A 14,514-nucleotide genomic window follows, 5' to 3' on the forward strand; every position below is an offset into this window, starting at 1 on the left:
AAATGTTTGTTTTATTGAAAACAACATTGGCATACTTTAGTGTTCGATTTCACACCAACATTCTCACTTGGAGCAAATAATCTCACACAATGTAACACTGCCCATCAATAAAAGGGTGAAACAAATACTTTGTTGCACAAACAGCCCCTTCAACAGCCCTTTCTAAGGGATCAAAACAGGGTGATACAAAATAAAATTACAAAGTGCACATGCAAGGTAAACTAGGACTCCGCCTATAGTGCAGTTAAACCAGGGGTCGCCAACTAGTGGACTCCGGTCCGAATCCGGACCGCGAGATGCGTCCATCCGGACCGCGAAGCCTTTTGACATAATGAAACAGTTAACGTTGCAATGCTCACTGTTACTACGTTCAGACCCAGACGCGCGGTCAAGCATGCAGTGAAGAAGAGACTGATGGTGCGCTCACACCGGACGCGAATGACGCGACATGCACACCGCTTAATCCGCGCCGCAGAATGTCTATTTGTATGGCGTTCCGAAGGGTTCTTTAATATGACTTTGCAACATGCACTCCTCTCAATGAACGTCTCGTCTGCGTCTGCCGAACGTGACGTCTGCGTCTGCCGAGCGTTTCGCCTGCGTCTGCCGAACGTGACGTCTGCGTTTGCCTTAAAGGGGTTTCCAGTACATTCCACACAATTCATTCTTTATTATTTTTTCCCCACTGATCTTCAATTATGTTTTATTAGCAATTAAGTGCTTTTACCTTGCTTGTGTAGCTATAGATTTTTTATTCCAAATACCAAATTTTAATTTACACAAATTATCATATCTAAAAGTTTTGTTTACTGTTGTTTCTTGTCAACATATCCACAGATACTTATGAAGAACTAATAATGAAGAGCAGTTCATTATTATTATTTAGCATATAATTTAGCAGAGAATTAACATTTTAGAGCCAGGGATACTCTTTCAATTCTGCCTTGGTTTTTATCACACTTAAACAACATATTGATGTGCTAGAAGAGATGATCGATCAGTGCACGTATACTGCTTGAACTGAGACTATAGGCTACACAGTAAAGTCACAAAACAGTGGGTCTATTTATTGATTGGGTTTCTTAAAATGTAAAAAAAATAAAAATAAATTGTAAACTCTGTTTCATACTACTGTTTTTGCGAAAGGTCCGTTGTTATTTGTGGACACCAGACTAAACATTGCAGATGTTTAGTACCTGCAGGAAAAGTACAATTGTAAAATTAATTTCTTATTCCTGCTTTTAACATTTATTTCACACTGGTTTTAGTTTTCTTTTTATAAATCATTACTATACATGAATAAACAATTAAATGAAAAGATATGGAAACGTTCATTTTTAGGCATTAAAAATATGCACAATTATTTATTAATCACCTACACTAAAAATCTATTTTAAGGCATCTAAGACCTGCACAGGGTGATATCAGTGTTTATGGAAACATCCTAAACCATAAAATGACTGTAAAAAAGGACTTAACTTTATATTAATACAACTTTATAGTTTATACAACTTAGACTGATAACATGACTGATATATATATATATATATATATATATATATATATATATATATATATATATTATATTTATATAATATCATTTAATATATAATTCACGCACGCATTTACACACTCAAATAAAATCACAGACGCAGACGTCACGTTCATTGAGAGGAATGAGTGAAGAGAAAGTAAATTGTGCATTCGCTGACACACTGCACTGAGCCGTGTTGAGTAGCGTGTTATACTACGTGTTAGCGAAAAAATTAAATTATAACTTCACTGCTACACGTGAATGACGTGTAACGTCTGAGTGGACACTTCACTGCCACACGTGATTTGCGTGACGTCTGCGTGACGTCTACGTCACGTCTACGCCTCGTCTGCGTCTTAAATTGAATGGAATAAATAGCAGAATAAAAAAAAAAGTTAAGACGTTGAGTGAGACGTTCGTTGAGACGAGTGCATGTTGCAAAGTCATATTAAAGAACCCATCGGAACGCCATATATTTGCGTCTTTGCATTGACTTAAATCACTCGCGCAAAACGCTTCATTCGCGTCTGGTGTGTAGGCTACGCACCATCAGAGCAGAAAGCAGCGCTCAAGACAAGCACTTTTAGTTGAAGACCCCTGAGTTAAACCATGGCTTAATACGTTTCTCATTTCGGCGTCTCACGCTTGCCATCCACGTCTACTCTTTTAATGGCCCAAACGAGGGCGGGCAGCCGCAGCGTGCCTGATGTTTTGTTTCCGGTCTAGCTACATCCGGAGTGGTGTTGTAGTTTTTCTAACGTTACTAGTTGTTGCAACAGCATGTGAAAAAACTACAAAGTTTGTTAGACCAAAAAGAACGTTAATCTCGCGATAAAAAAATTGACGCCGTTAAAATAGGTTTGCGTTAACGCCGTTAATAACGCGTTTAACTGACAGCACTAATATATATATATATATATATATATATTAATTCTACTTAACCTGCTAGTAGAATAGTAGAGTCTTGATTATTTAATGCTATGTTTAGATAAATCTGTCATGAAAATGACAGTCACTAAGATTATATTTCAACAACGAATTGGAGAAAAAACATAATTTTATAATTAGATTTAGGAGTTAATGCAAAAACTGCCTTATGTGAAGTTTACATGTTTGCACACAATGTGTTATTTGAGTGTTGATTATCCTATAACTAAACATGAATATCAGCTGAATGGCTCATAGTTTGGGCTCTGTTGTTAACCTTTAATATTAAAGTAATAATGTGCAAGTAAGGGCTCCCTATATAGTTTACAGCATTATCTTTAAGAAACGTTTAGTTATAATTTATTTAATTTAAGGACAGACACAATTTTTTCAGTAAACCCCTGTTTAATAATAAATTAAAAAAAAGCAATTTTTTAAAACTGCTGTACCGAAGCCGTACCGAACCGTGACTTCAAAACCGAGGTACGTACCGAACCGTCAGTTTTGTGTACTGTTACACCACTACTACGCACTGTTCACTGCTCCCTACTCCCTGAGCACGGTATATCAATTGAAGTGGACTTCGCTGACAATAATCACTCATTTGGAAAGCCCTGCAACGTCATCAAAGAAAGGCAAAGACGGGGTCGCGCAGATTATGATATAACATAAATTAATATTGTAATTTACTTTACTTTCAAATTTAAAACCATATAATACGTAGGCCTATATACATTTACAAAACAAACAGTATGTATCTAAAACATGTAATCAAAACATTAGTTTTATTAGTTTACATATAAGTTGTATTGACTATGAACAATTCTGAAGCTGCACCTGTCATTCAATATGAAAATAAATTTTTATTTGGTTAACTAGGCCTATGTATAAATGTAGGCTATTCTTAATCAATGGTCTTTGTAGTTGTCTCATCTCGTGCACTCTCTTTCCCAAGCGCAGCTACACAGTAAACATTCCTGAGGTAAATAAAGTAAAATATTAAAAAAAACAACAGCCCTCAGCTGCTTCCCAACACTTTTAATTTGTTTACATATTCATAAAATATAATGTGCAAATTGCCATAACCATTCATAAATACTCTAGTTTGTATAATAACTATGAATATTCAAATGCTATAAACTCCTCCATCGCAGAGCTGTTTAAAACTCTTTCGACGGCTCTGTTCCGTTCAGACCATAGACAGTAGGTTCAGACAGGTGATGCGACGCCGACGCGCAATGACAGTTGGGTGTTTTTCACTCTCCACTTCCTGTGAAGTGATGTAGCCTATCGATGTTCCCTTCTTCCCTACGCCGTGCGCAGTACCCTTCGAACTGAACATGTTCGCTCCCTTTGGACTGGAATCTCACTTGAGATGGCGGAATACCCTCTGAAGTCCACTTCGCAGTCCACTTACGGTCGAATGGAACGCACCCATGGTCTACAGTATATAGGCTGGGGTAATGAGGTAATATAAGACAGGTGCAAACAATGAGTGATGATGAGTCCGGGCAAAGGATTATGGGTAATGTAGTCTTTGATGGAATGACAGTCCAGGTTGGAGTGCCCTCTGGTGGTGATCATGGGCACTCACACTGGTGAATTGTGACTGTAAGTCAATGTAAATAGTTTATTGTAGAGAAAACCGGGGGCAGAGTGGAGAGACAAACAGGTGAGAGGATATGCATATGTTAGTTGGATTGCAGGCTTATCTGATTTTAACGCTGTCCTTCTTGAATGCAGGATCAGATGTTGGATAGATGGCTGGAGTTGAAGGACAGATGGGTGACACGAGGAATAGGATGGACACAGATGGATGGCAGAAGACTGAAGTCGGATCAGGAATGCATGTAGGTTGCTCAGGTGAGTAGAAGCAGGAGTGTGTGAGGTCCATAGACAGGACAAGACAATAGTGAGGTGGAAGGTGACTGCTTAAATACAAGGTGTGATGAGGGTGATTGCTGGCAGGTGCAGGTGATGGTGGAGTGTGTGCAGGTGGTGAGCAGAGAGGATTATGGGAAGTGTAGTGCAGATGCGGTGAGTGAGCTGTTGACTGTGACACACATAATAAATTAATGCGGTTTTCTATATAATAAATAGAAATAAAACCTGAAATCAAGGGTAATGGGGATATAACATAATTGACAGGTGACTCAATGACACGGGCCGTTACACTTGCTGATTTCTCTGGATTTAAACATTATTGGAAACATTAGGGATAATGTAAGTACACAAGTCAACAAAATATATAACATTGGGTTACACTTTATTTTAAGGTGTCATCGTTACAGTGTAATTAACTATTTAAAGGGATAGTTCACCCAAAAATGAAAATTAGCCCATGATTTACTCACCCTCAAGTCATCCTAGGTGTATATGACTTTCTTCTTTCAGACGAATAAAATCTGAGTTATATAAAAGAAGTCCTGGCTCTTCCAAGCATTATAATGGCAGTAATAGTTGCTCTGTTTTTGAAGTCCATAAAAAATGCATCTGTCCGTCGAATAACTGCTTCACGCAGGTGTTAATAAAGGCCTTCTGAAGTGAATCGATGTGTTTGTGTAAGAAAAATAACCATATTTAAAACTTTATAAAGTAAAGTTTCGGCCGACCGCCTTCCGTGTTCCATTTATGGAAAGCGCCTCTGCCGATCAAAGGCTTCCGTTACCAGTTACGCTCGTCAGACATCACGTACGCATCTTGAATTGTGAGAAGGCACTTTCAACACTTTTCCACGGAAGGCGATCGGCTGGAACTTTACTTGATAAAGTTTTAAATATGGATATTTGTCTTACACAAACGCATCGGTTCACTTCAGAAGGCCTTTATTAACAACTGCGTGGAGCACGTTATTGGACGGACAGATGCATTTTTTTATGGACTTCAAAAACAGAGCAACTATTACTGCCATTATAATGCTTGGATTAGCCAGAAACTTTTTAATATAACTAAGATTTTATTAGTCTGAAAGAAGAATGTCATATAGTGTACACCTAGGATGACTTAAGGGTGAGTAAATCATGGGCTAATTTTCATTTTTGGGTGAACTATCCCTTTAAGTACTGAGTAATATTGAGTAACTACATGTAGTTACTAGGTTAGGGTAGGATTTGGTTGATTAGTCATGCATAATTTACTGTTATTACTATGCTAAGTAAATGTAACATATGTGTGACAAGAAGGGCAGGCGAGAGCCGTGAGAGGATTCGAGACTGGTGTGACGCGCATGTGACACTCATCTACAATCACGCCACCGGCCTCACGCCACTCTCACGGCTATCGCCCGCCCTGCTTGTCACAATATGTAGGACACTGTAAAATAAAAGTGTTACCTAACATTGTTCTAGTGTGTGTATATTTTAATCCAAAAAATTTACATATTGTGCCTTTAAAGGGATAGTTCACCTTAAAATAAAAATTAAGCTATCATTTACTCACCCTGGTGTTGTTGTAATGTCGTATGCCGAGTCACATGGGATCATTTTGAGATACTTTTACATCCTTTTTGTAAAAATTCTCCTTTTCTGGTCCGAAAAAGAAAGAAGGGTATACATTAGAAGAACACCAGTGTGAGTAAATGAGGACTTAATATTCATCTTAGAGTGAACTATGCCTTTAAACTCATCGTCATTTCAGGACGATCTGATCACTTTTAATTTGATATTTTTTTCTTACTCATTCAATTCATCAAGATGTAAAGTGATGTCAGATATTGTTTGTCTATTAATAAGATGCTCAAACATTTTAACTTCTGTTTCCTACAGATCATCACTGCTGTACATTACAATAATGACAATAAATGCAGATCTGTGCACAACATGTTTCTATTCAGGGTTTTACTAAATTCTATTATATCTATAATACAATAAAAAGAGGATTTATTAGTCAGAGAATGGATAGCTTTATAGCTCTACTTAAACCTTTAACTCCATGTTTATGGTTTATGGTAATATGATTGTCAGTAGATTCAATGAACATTATAAAACTTAAAACTATAATGAGAAATTCTGCATGCATGATACATGTTACAGGTGCTGGTCATATAATTAGAATATCATCAAAAAGTTGATTTATTTCACTAATTCTATTAAAAAAGTGAAACTTGTATATTATATTCATTCATTACACACATACTGATATATTTCAAATGTTTATTTCTTTTAATTTTGATGATTATAACTGACAACTAAGGAAAATCCCAAATTCCGTATCTCAGAAAATTAGAATATTACTTAAGACCAATAGAAAGAAAGGATTTTTAGAAATCTTGGCCAACTGAAAAGTATGAAGATGAACAGTATGAGCATGTCCAACACTCAATACTTAGTTGGGGTTCCTTTTGCCTGAATTACTGCAGCAATGCGGCGTGGCTTGGAGTCGATCAGTCTGTGGCACTGCTCATGTGTTATGAGAGCCCAGGTTGCTCTGATAGTGGCCTTCAGCTCTTCACAATACCCCATAGATTTTCTGCTGACTTGACAGTTGTCCAAAAGACGACCATTGACACCTTGCACAAGGAGGGCAAGACACAAAAGGTCATTGCAAAAGAGGCTGGCTGTTCACAGAGCTCTCTGTCCAAGCACATTAATAGAGAGGCGAAGGGAAGGAAAAGATGTGGTAGAAAAAAAGTGTACAAGCAATAGGGATAACCGCACCCTGAAGAGGATTGTGAAACAAAACCCATTAAAAAATGTGGGGTAGATGAGCAAAAAGTGGACTGCAGCTGGAGTCAGTGCTTCAAGAACCACTACGCACAGACGTATGCAAGACATGGGTTTCAGCGGTCACATTCCATGTGTCAAGCCACTCTTGAACAACAGACAGCGTCAGAAGCGTCTCGCCTGGGCTAAAGAAAAAAGGACTGGACTGCTGCTGAGTGGTCCAAAGTTATGCTCTCTGATGAAAGTAAATTTTGCATTTCCTTTGGAAATCAGGGTCCCCGAGTCTGGAGGAAGAGAGGAGAGGCACACAATCGACGTTGCTTGAGGTCCAGTGTAAAGTTTCCACAGTCAGTGATGGTTTGGGGTGCCATGTCATCTGCTGGTGTTGGTCCACTGTGTTTTCTGAGGTTCAAGGTCAACGCAGTCGTATACCAGGAAGTTTTAGAGCACTTCATGCTTCCTGCTGCTGACCAACTTTATGGAGATGCAGATTTCATTTTCCAACAGGACTTTCATTTTCCACAGTGCCAAAGCAACCAGCACCTGGTTTAAGGACCATGGTATCGCTGTTCTTAATTGGCCAGCAAACTCACCTGACCTTAACCCCATAGAAAATCTATGGGGTATTGTGAAGAGGAAGATGCGATATGCCAGACCCAACAACGCAGAAGAGCTGAAGGCCACTATCAGAGCAACCTGGGCTCTCATAACACCTGAGCAGTGCCACAGACTGATCGACATCATGCCACGCCGCATTGCTGCAGTAATTCAGGCAAAAGTAGCCCCAACTAAGTATTGAGTGTTGGACATGCTCATACTGTTCATCTTCATACTTTTCAGTTGGCCAAGATTTCTAAAAATCCTTTCTTTGTATTGGTCTTAAGTAATATTCTAATTTTCTGAGAAACGGAATTTGGGATTTTCCTTAGTTGTCAGTTATAATCATCAAAATTAAAAGAAATAAACATTTGAAATATATCAGTCTGTGTGTAATGAATGAAAATAATATACAAGTTTCACTTTTTAAATGGAATTAGTGAAATAAATCAACTTTTTGATAATATTCTAATTATATGACCAGCACCTGTTGCACATGGTTTTAAGTGTAGTCTGTACACTTTCATCTACATAAAACTACTCGGTATATTAAATGGTTTCCTGTGGTCTAGTGTGTTACTTCCTAATTCACCCATTGTGACACTCGTTCAATCCCTTTTCTCACTCTCACTGTAATGGAGGTGTTCTTCTTCATTGTGTTTCAGCTTCTTCTGGTGGTTCAATCTTACAGTAAGTGATCTCTGCTGTTTAATGTCTTTTTAAAATATGTCCACATTTATAGCGAACAAAGTTTTATTGGCTAAAATATTTCAGCATGTGTGATATGTGTGAAGTTTTAATATGAACATACAATCATGTGAACTACAACCTACATGATATATTTGTTTTTATAGAGTATTTATTTATTTCATTGGTTTTTAAAGCAGTACATAAGACAAAACTCATACTTTTATATTCATTATATAAACAACATATATAATAGTAATCATCTGAAATGTAATAAGAAGAAAAGGAGAGAAAAAAACATACAAACACATACACGTGCACATACATACGCATACACTTCTATGAGGAAAAAAGGGAAGAGGTGAGGTTGTTGAGGAGAGAAGAAGAAGAACAAAAATATGTGGATATGCCCCGCTCACCCACACTGAAACAATTAAACTACCGTGTCGTTGATTTAAAGGCATTTTTATATTGGATTAAGAAAAAAATCATGGTTTCTGATGTAAACTTGTTTTGTTCAGTTTGCCTTGAAGCAAATAACAAACCCCCTAGATACAATTTTACTTGAATAGCATTTTTACTTCAAACCAACGTTTTCATGTCACGTGACGTCACATGAACTAACTCCTTGTTCGTGCCAACAGTGTTAATTACCAACACTGTGTTAAAATGTTGTAAAAAAAACACAGTATCAATATACCAATGAGGTGTGTGTGTGTGTGTGTGTGTGTGTGAGAGAGAGAGAGAGAGAGAGAGAGAGAGAGAGAGAGAGAGAGAGAGAGAGAGAGAGAGTGTGTGTGTGTGTGTGTACCATAGGGTGTGTGCAGATATGGTTTAAGAGGACACAAATGTGTATGATGATTCCAACATAAACATGTCTTATGAGGACACTTCCTGTGTCCTTGTAAACCAAATGGCTTAAAACAACAAACAAGTTGTGTGTGATGGGTAGATTTAGGGGTCGGGTAGGAGGATAGAAGATTCGGTTCAAATTATTACACCTATAGAGATTCCCCGTGAAACGCATATTCAACAATGTGTGTGTGTGTGTGAGTTGAAAAATACAGCACAACACACCCCTGCTAAAACTGTTGAGTTTTGAGATTTTTTTCTTTTTGTAAAACAGAAAAGAAAGAAAGATAAATAACTTTTAGACCTTTAAACTACTTCTACTAGTATCTGTGATCTGGTGGATTTTGTAGGCGAGTTAAGGCTGGCTTGACTTTTAAAAATTGACTCTAAGGGAATGCTAATAAGTTCTAAAAGCTATTACAATAATGAAAATGTGACGTTTTTGGTGAGTTTATAATGTAATACATTTCTCATAATGTAAAAATTGTTATTACATTACTCATTATTGTATTAAGTTTTGAGAAAATTATTATATTATGTGCAGTTATTACATTATGTGCAGTTATTATATTATTATATTATGTGCAGTTATTATATTATGTGCAATTATTATATTATGTGCAGTTATTATATTATGTGCAGTTATTACTGTTACGGGTGTGGTCAGGCAGGAAGGCAAAGACAGGTAAGTAGAATACTCAAACAACGTTTAATACTCGGGATACTCAGGAGACTGACATATAGCATAACACACCTTACATAAACGTGACCAGACAAAGAATGAACAAAGAGGAACTTAAATACAAACACAGATGACTGGATAAATGAAGGACAGGTGATACAGGAGATGACTAAACACAGCTGAACAGAACTAAACTAACGAGGGTGATCATGGAGACAGATGAGTGGCGGGAAAATGAACAAAGGAACATGTGACAAACGAAAACAGGAAGTCCATACACAAAACCTAAAGTCAGACAGATATGTAACATAACGCCCCCCTCCCGATAGGCGCGTCCTCACGCCGTAGAAGACAAAAATAGGGAGGGAGGGTGGGTACCCTGGAGTCCTGAGGACGGGAGCACTGGGGTCTGACTGGCTGGGGTGCCTCCAGGGTGGAGCCGTGGGCGGCCATGGCGGGTCAGGAGCCGTGGGTGGCCATGGCGGGTCAGGAGCCGTGGGCGAAGCAGGAGTCTTTGGGCGCCTGGGCTGAACCAGAGCCCCACCCACATGTCTCCCACCCACAGGTACATAGCCCCCCCCCCCCAAAACTTTCTTTGGGAAATTCAGGGCTGGACTGGAGGGCTTGTGGAATGGGACTGGCTTGTGGGCTGGAACAGTCCTGCGAGGTGGAGCGGCCTCGTCGAAGGCTGGAGCGGTCTCGTCGAAGGCTGGAGCGGCCTCGTCGAAGGCTGGAGCGGCCTCGTCGAAGGCTGGAGCGGCCTCGTCGAAGGCTGGAACGGAGTCCAGGAAGTCCAGGGGTGCTGGAGTGGAGTCCAGGAAGTCCAGGAGTGCTGGAGCGGAGTCCAGGAGTGCTGGAGTGGAGTCCAGGAAGTCCAGGGGTGCTGGAGCGGAGTCCAGGAGTGCTGGAGCGGAGTCCAGGAGGGCTGGAGCGGAGTCCAGGAGGGCTGGAGCGGAGTCCAGGAGGGCTGGAGCGGAGTCCAGGAGGGCTGGAGCGGAGTCCAGGAGGGCTGGAGCGGAGTCCAGGAGGGCTGGAGCGGAGTCCAGAGCGGAGTCCAGGAGGGCTGGAGCGGAGTCCAGGAAACACGGAGCGGTAGGATCGCTCCCAAAGTCTATCAACCACCGCTCCAGTGAATCTGCCGTGGTAGCGGCCATCACGACCCGAGACGGGCGCTTAGCGGCAGCTCTCCTCTTCCTTCTGGGCTTGGGGACAGGCAGGACCCTCCCGGCAGACCCACTGGAGGGTTATGCAGAGGAAACTGGCTGAGGGTGAACTGACCAGGCAGCGAGCTTTTCTGAGGGGACTGGACGAGGAAGACACATATTCATAGGAACCTCTTCTATTATCTCAAACTCGGAACAATTTAGGGACAATAGCAGGTTGATTGTCTCGACTAGGGAAAAGGAACAGGCAGGTTCCAGGAACCGAATAGTGTCCTCGTCCAGGCCCATCAGAAAAACCGCATTAAGCGGTGCATCTGGCCAGTTCACCAGATAAGCTAGCTCCGAGAATTCCTCTACATACCTCTCCAGTGGGCGACCGTTCTGTCGAATCCCCCAAAGGCGATCCTCCGCTGAACCGCCTTCCTCTGGGGACACTGGAGAGAGTGGGACCAGGAAAATACCCATTTCCGAGAGAAATCCTCCTTGCTGTCTTGGTCTGGTCATCTGTTACGGTGTGCTCAGGTAGGAAGGCAAAGAAAGGTAAGTAGAATACTCAAACAACGTTTAATACTCTGGATACTCAGGAGACTGACATATAGCATAACAACACACCTTACATAAACGTACATAAACATGACCAGACAAAGAATGAATGAACAAAGAGGAACTTAAATACAAACACAGATGACTGGATAAATGAAGGACAGGTGATACAGGAGATGATGACTAAACACAGCTGAACAGAACTAAACTAACGAGGGTGACCATGGAGACAGATGAGTGGCGGGAAAATGAACAAAGGAACATGTGACAAACGAAAACAGGAAGTCCATACACAAAACCTAAAGTCAGACAGATACACAGATATGTAACAATTACATTATGTGCATTTATTATATTATGTGCAGTTCTTACATTATGTGCAATTATTACATTATGTGCATATTATGTGCAGTTATTACATTATGAGTTGCTACAAGGTGCTGTTGGGAGAGTGTGCGGGTCTGGAGACAGGTTTCTGATGTATTTTGAGACAAGTCAGAAATGGGTTCACTTCAAAGTTTATCGGTCACTGATTTCTTATTTCTGTGCCCTAGTTATTATATTGATTAATAATAGATAGTTAGCTAATCTGTGTGCTTTGTGTATGTGCATTTCTGAAATGCATAACATGTACACATCAATTCAAATTGTAATGTAGATGCATTTTCTGTGAAGCTGCTTTGAAACAATATGTATCGTGAAAAGCGCTATACAAATAAATTTGAATTTAATTTAATTGAATAATAATAAACAGGTTGGCAGATCCATGTGGCCTGCAAATAGTCATCAGTACCCAATGTGCATGGAGAGAAAATATCTGTGTCGCTTAGACCCATTTTGAACTTTTCTTTTGAGTGATGTGAGTCCTGTGAATGATCTTGTACTGCATGAGTTGAAGATTTGTATTGCTAGTCATAGAAAATATGTTACTACAGATTTCCTTCCAGAAGTCAAGAGCCAAGTCACTTTCCCATTTAGCCATTGGTAAATGTATTGTTTTTATTGTTATTTGAAATACGTTTATGAAGTTATGAAGTTTATTACTGTATACATCAGCAATGATCAGCAGCTTTTAGCCAAAAATATGGTATGAATTTATGACTTATTGTACATTGTCAATATTATTAAACATTTTCAATGAGATGTAATGATTGATCTGTTTTGGTTGTTGCAGAAGCTCCTGCTGTAAAAGTGTCTCCAGATGTCCTAAGAGAGTCCAGCTCAGTGAAGATGATCTGTGAGACGCCAGCAGATGTTACAGTGAAACTGTGTCATTTCTACATAAACAGAGAACAGAAGAATATAAAAGTCATTCCATCATGTGAGCTGGATCTCACTGGTGCTGAAGTGCTCAGATGGGCAGCTGTAAAATCACCTGCATCTGTCGACATTTCCTGCTTCTACTCAATACATGAGCACGGGATTAATAAACCATCATCTCAATCTCCTGCTGCCACAGTGACGGTTTTAGGTGAGATATTTCACTGCTGTTCTGGTTTGTAAAATGTTATTGGAGTTTGTATTAATTATGAATTATTTGACTTAAACAGGTTCACTTCAGAAACCCATCATCAGTGTTAGTGACAATGATGTCCAGATCAACATAGCCTGTGAAATACCACTTTCAGTCAGAGCTGATTTCATCTGTAGTTTCTACACTGAGGATGGTCTTTTTCAGAGGATTCCGTCTAGAGGACATTACTGTGTGTTTTATGTAAGTCATAGTGAACTCTTCACACAGTCAGTGAACAGCAGACGGCTGAGCTGTGATTATTCACTCAACACTGAACCTGAGATCAGATCACCACGCAGTGACACACACACCATCAGAGGTGAGGACACTTCACACATTATATGAGCAATATTTATATTATAATAGTAAATAAAATAGTAAACAAAATTTTTTAATATTATTACTATTTAATATTATTTAACATTATTACTGTATTTGTAATATTATTACTGTATTAAAACATGTCCATGTGGTTAACATCAGTGGCAAAACTGTAAATACATTTTTTATATTTTATATGTTTATAAATTATTTTTTAAATGGCATTATTCAGGCTTGCAAAAAGTCTTGCAAATAATTAAAAATGTATGTATTGAATATACATTCTAACAAATATTTAATCAGCTGGATATTCGTCTGTGTGAGAGCTCGTGTTGAGTGAAATGTACTTGCAAGATCAAATGTTAAAAGTAATTTATAAATCCAAATATTTCTTTAATTATTCAATAATCTAACAATCATGAGTGACTGGGAAGATCATGGAAATTCATTAGTCAAAAATGTGTGAATCCTGAATATAGAGACTGTTTGGACCAATGAGGTTTCTCTACCCAGATATTTCTAAAAACAGAATCCAAGCAATCGAAATGTCCCATTTATTTTTGATCATTACTCTTTCTTTTTCTTTTTTTCTTCATCAGATCTTCCTCAGGCCAAGTTAACAGCATCAGCTTCAGTTATTCTGGAAACAGACACAGTTCAGCTGAGCTGTGAGAATACTGAACATCTGAAGATGGAGATGTGTTTCTTTTACATATATGGAAGAGAAACTAACTCAAAACAGAGCACATCATGTCAGCTCTCACTCCCTGGATCTCAGATCATTAAATGGTCAGAAGGTCAGAGTTCATCTGTGAGAATAACCTGCTTCTACACTGTGATGAAGTCACAAGTTCAAACACCATCTCCTCACTCTGATCCAGTGACAATAACAATCAAAAGTGAGTCTTTTAAATGCATATCTTGAATTAACTCTTCCATATACAACAGTAAAACTTCATACATTTTCTCAAAAACAAATGACTTTACACGTTACTTTTATTTGTTTATTGTGTGATAGTCTCTAATGGTCAAAC

At 39.1% G+C, this 14,514-nt stretch overlaps 1 long non-coding RNA gene across 1 annotated transcript; it reads left to right on the forward strand.

The window, feature by feature from the left end:
* The first annotated feature begins 4,226 nt into the window (after nucleotides 1-4,226).
* LOC307142821 lies at nucleotides 4,227-12,944 on the forward strand. The gene is made up of 3 exons (XR_013818516.1): nucleotides 4,227-4,324; nucleotides 8,385-8,409; nucleotides 12,821-12,944. It is a non-coding gene; the product is annotated as an uncharacterized lncRNA (long non-coding RNA).
* The last annotated feature ends 1,570 nt before the right edge of the window (nucleotides 12,945-14,514 follow it).

This window comes from Gobio gobio (genome assembly GCF_949357685.1).
Source record: "Gobio gobio genome assembly, chromosome: 19".
NCBI lineage: Eukaryota > Metazoa > Chordata > Actinopteri > Cypriniformes > Gobionidae > Gobio > Gobio gobio.